Source organism: Pseudomyrmex gracilis, unplaced genomic scaffold (assembly GCF_002006095.1).
Source record: "Pseudomyrmex gracilis isolate BER0280 unplaced genomic scaffold, ASM200609v1 scaffold_2921, whole genome shotgun sequence".
Lineage (NCBI taxonomy): Eukaryota > Metazoa > Arthropoda > Insecta > Hymenoptera > Formicidae > Pseudomyrmex > Pseudomyrmex gracilis.
Window position 1 is genome coordinate 13,621 of NW_018023505.1, and position 4,630 is coordinate 18,250.

At 34.6% G+C, this 4,630-nt stretch overlaps 1 long non-coding RNA gene across 2 annotated transcripts; it reads right to left on the minus strand.

Annotated features, from left to right (window-relative positions):
• Positions 1-144: 144 nt before the first annotated feature.
• On the minus strand, positions 145-4,181 carry LOC109863027. 2 transcript variants are annotated; one of them, XR_002251275.1, is made up of 5 exons: positions 3,992-4,181; positions 3,463-3,633; positions 3,087-3,294; positions 1,037-1,242; positions 148-233 (listed from the first exon to the last, which is right to left on the minus strand). It is a non-coding gene; the product is annotated as an uncharacterized LOC109863027 (long non-coding RNA). The 2 variants fall into 2 exon arrangements; XR_002251274.1 differs by having other exon boundaries at positions 145-1,242; positions 3,992-4,177.
• Between the last annotated feature and the right edge of the window lie 449 nt (positions 4,182-4,630).

The window sequence follows — 4,630 nt, forward strand, 5'->3', positions numbered from 1 at the left end:
TGCTTGATCTTTCTCGACGCTTGGAATCGTGCACATAGCACGGAATAGAACCATGTCCACGTTTGGACATAGCGTACGTATCGACAAGTCGCTCGTGGACATCGCTACGTAGTTGCCAATGTGCACCACCCATGGACATGCGCTAGCTTACGGGCCGGAATAGCGATCGTAAAAACTTTTATGGGCCTGGCCACTCTCAGGCTTCTCTCTGGTTATACACTGGTATCGTGGTACTGCAGAAAATATTAAACTCGGTTCTTTTTTCAAACTTTCTCTGTTTGCATGTTGCCATTCGTCTCTTAAGCGAGAAAACCACAACCGAAAAAATTGAATATGCCGGAAAATTAGTGAGACATTTTGTTAAATGTTTCATAATAATTTATGGTCCTGAATACGTATCGCACAACGTTCACGGACTTTTACACTTAACTGATGATGTTGAACAGTTTGGGCCACTAGACAATTTTAGCGCTTTTCCCTTTGAAAATTTTATGAAGGAACTTAAACGTAAGTTACGGAAATCGGAAAGGCCATTGGAACAGATAAGTAATCGCTTCGGAGAAATGAGCTCGTGCGAAATACCACAGCGAAATGAGAAAAAGCCACACATTGGCGTAAAAAACCGCCATTATAATGGACCATTAATATCAGGATGTTGCAGTCCGCAATTTTCTAAAGTCATTTTCTCCATTTATACGCTTACAATCAAATCTCCTGATAATTGTTGCTTGATAGATAAAGACATAGTGTGTTTGGAAAATATTGCAACAGCAAGCAACGGTGAATATGTAGCAGTAGGTCGTAAATTTGAAATTGTAAGTGAACTCTACAATACTCCGTGTAGTTCCATAACTTTAAACACATATAAAGTCAGACAGTTATCTTGTTTAAAAATCTGGCCTCTGAACAAAATTGTCCTTAAATTTATGCTAATGCTATGTGCGGACGAACAATATTTCGCTGTAGTACCCCTTATAAGTACTGTTAATAAATAGAATGAAATGACTGTACATATTTGTGTGTTTCCTTATCATACCTCCCAACTATGTAGAACGATCCCAAGAATCCGTTCCATATTATAGAAGAACTATTGCTGCCTCTTCTTGCTTTATATTCGAAGCATCCCATTAAATTCATATTGTTTGATGTAGCAACGTCAAATCTTCCTTGCGTTCATTTATATCAGCTCCGGGTTTTATTAAAGTGATACACATACACGACAGCATTAACTGCTTCTGGAAGCTACAAAATAACATGTATAATATTACTCAAAAAGCTAATTAGAATAAGAATAAAACAACAATGAATACTTTATCATTTAAGATACGTATCAATCGTCCTTGTACAATATGTAGGTAAAAATTTTCTGTATCAGCATAAATGTTTGAAAAGTAAATATTTTTTCCATTTGTCATAGTATAAAAATCACTTAACTATTGTTTTTGCTATATGTAATATTTTGTACACATACTTAGTTTTCCTTTGTTATGATTAAAGATAATAAAGTTAGTAGTAAAAAAAAGCACGCAAAGATGTATATCTATATCTATAGTAAAATGGTATTTGAAACTTAATTGTAGCGAGTGCTTGTAACTCTATGTCTTGTTCTTGTACAAACAAGAATCAAAGAACACATTTACGCAGTTAAAACTAAACAGACTAATTCGGTGATATTCGAGCATTGTTTGGAGCATGGACATTCCTTTGACTTCGATTCTGTCAAGATCATATACCAAGAAACAAACTATAATAAAAGACTAACTTCAGAAATGTTGAACATCAAAATTAATAACCACACCATCAATGTAATGCAGGATACAGCCCTGCTTGACAATGCGTATCTGCCCATACTTCAACAATTTTCAAAATAGTACACATGTATGATGTCATTGTATATAAACCTTTATATTCTCACACAGGCTGCTTTCCTTTTAGAAGACACAGTCGACACAAGTCGGCACAAAAGTCATTCTGTCTTTGTTCGGTATTCAGTGAGAAACAGAGACAGAATGACTCCTGTGTCGACTTGTGTCGACTGTGTCTCCTAAAAGGAAAGCAGCCACAAACAACTCCTAGGCTGTGTTCAGTTAAGCAAGATGGAACGAACTAATGGAGGAAATGCAGGAAATACAGGAATTGGAACTAATGAATTCCTGTATTTCCTGCATTTCCTCCATTAGTTCGTTCCATCTTGCTTAACTGAACACAGGGCTGGGCTGTGTTCAGTTAAGCAAGATGGAACGAACTAATGGAGGAAATGCAGGAAATACAGGAATTGGAACTAATGAATTCCTGTATTTCCTGCATTTCCTCCATTAGTTCGTTCCATCTTGCTTAACTGAACACAGCCCTAGTACCAAAGAAGACATGTTCGTAACGACACGTTCAAACTTGTGTCCACATAAGAACTTTATCTTATTCATTTGAGAAATGTTGCGTTTACGTATAAGTGATTTGTACACCTTGATCTTTATACTTTGTTTAACTATTAATTTGTAATAATTTATAACAGACCACTGAAGATGACTTAAAAATAAAGTCGAAACGTATGGAAAATTAACAAATTTTGAATTTTTGTCGCACAACAACCTGCAACCGGTTCTAACAGCCTCAATCTACACCACGAATTATTTTGATAAGAACCAGAAAACCACTCCACACACTACCAATTAAATTATATTAAGAAATTATATTCTCCACGTTATACAATGAATATAGAGTTTCAGTTTATCCATGATTTGCTATCTGGGAACACATATTTTACGTAAACTATGCGCAAGTTTATAACACACGCGTATATAACGCGTTGTCTACAATGAGAATTTAAGCCGTAAGCCGTAAGAAATTGACCAATCACAATCGATTATTCTTCTGTAATTTGTCTGTGATTGGTCAATTTCTTACGTCTTACGGCTTAAATTCTCATTGTAGACAACGCGTAAGCCAAAAAAAAGAAAACTAAAAAACAATCAATGTATTATCTTTATCAACTGACAAAGTTCTCTATTTGATAAAAAACTGGGACACAAAACTTTGTTGTTATTGAGAAAAAAAGTAAAAATATAAATTAATCCAGTATCACATACCTGGTATGACCAAACAATCGCTTGCGCCGCTAGATGATCGTCAATAATTTTTTTGTTGATAGGTACCTGGCCGATTTGAGTTCCACCACCGAGAGGTAACAACCCTCCAAGAGGGCTGATTGTAACTTAGAGCAAGAGATGGCAATGCCTGATATGCAAGTCCTGGTGCAGCTCCTGTAGTGCTATTTCGAAAAAAAGAATCCCATGACTGTAAAAAAATAAAATAAATTTAAAGAAAATCTTTTCAGTTGTACAATAATATAAACATTTTTTTACAAAGCACATTGACAAAATGTCTAATAAAATTATTATTTAGATTAATTAAATTTTGTAAGAAAGTAATTGTACTTTATCATTAGTGTGTAGGTTTACTCACTACATGCACGCTGGTTGGATCTTGCAGCCATGCATTGTACATTTCCTCCACATAAGAGCTAGTACTGCCATTTAAGAAAGGTTCTGTTGCCACACGGCTGTTGTACTTGCGCACGAACTCGTTCTGGAAGATTATTTAAGTAGATCTGATTCTCGCCTTATACGTTCTAACCTAAAATATTAAATAAAATATAGACTGTTATTTATTATTATAAAATCAATGTACAATTAAATAGATTACCAATAAATTTAACGGAAAATATATATATATATAGATAGAGTATAATTAATCCAATATCTCACAACAATTTTGTGAAATATTGGAGAAGAGTTGGTTTTTTATTAATTGTAGCAAATTGATCAATTGTAACAATTAATTAATTAATTGTAAGAGAGTACAATGTTTTCGATTTATTGTAACGACAGTTTCAGATCTTAGGTAATTGCGGTGAAATGTACTTAGAACATTATTATATAAAAATTGCTTTTTTAAGTATCTTTGTTAACAAATATATATGTTTATCACTTACCTTCTTCAAATAGTTTTTGTGTGTGTTTCCTATTACCAGCTTTCGCCTTACTAATGGCAGTGGACTTTTCCAAACATTCACAGCTACATTCTCGTACCGAAATGGCAAAAATGGCGTCAAAAGATCGTTTCGTTTTATCAAAGAGACGAACGTGTTAGGAAGTTTATGAACGATGGCTGCGTTCCGATATTTACATTACCTGCACTGGAAATCTATAGCACGTGTGACGTGAGATATACATTTATTGTACTGGCTGTGAATATCGGAACGCAGTCAATGTTAATGGCCGCGTTCAGCATAACAAGTGCTGAGTTGTCGTCTTGTCATCTATTATATATCTGTAACATACGTCTAATGGATGTCCATAATGGATTTCATATAGATATCTATAGTGGCCGTAGTATAGATATGCATTAGACGTCTATCCGTCATCTATCATGGAGATGGAGCTGTAGATGTTGCATGGATGTCTAATGGACATCATGTTCTGTGTGGGTATATGGACCAACAAGAAAAGCGAACGTAATAGATGTTTATAAGGTCAATTTAATGCACTAAATTTAGGAAAAAAATTGAAAAAAATCCTGGTTACTTCTTTGACCTTCAAAATTAACTTTGAAGGTCAAACAATGAAAATGC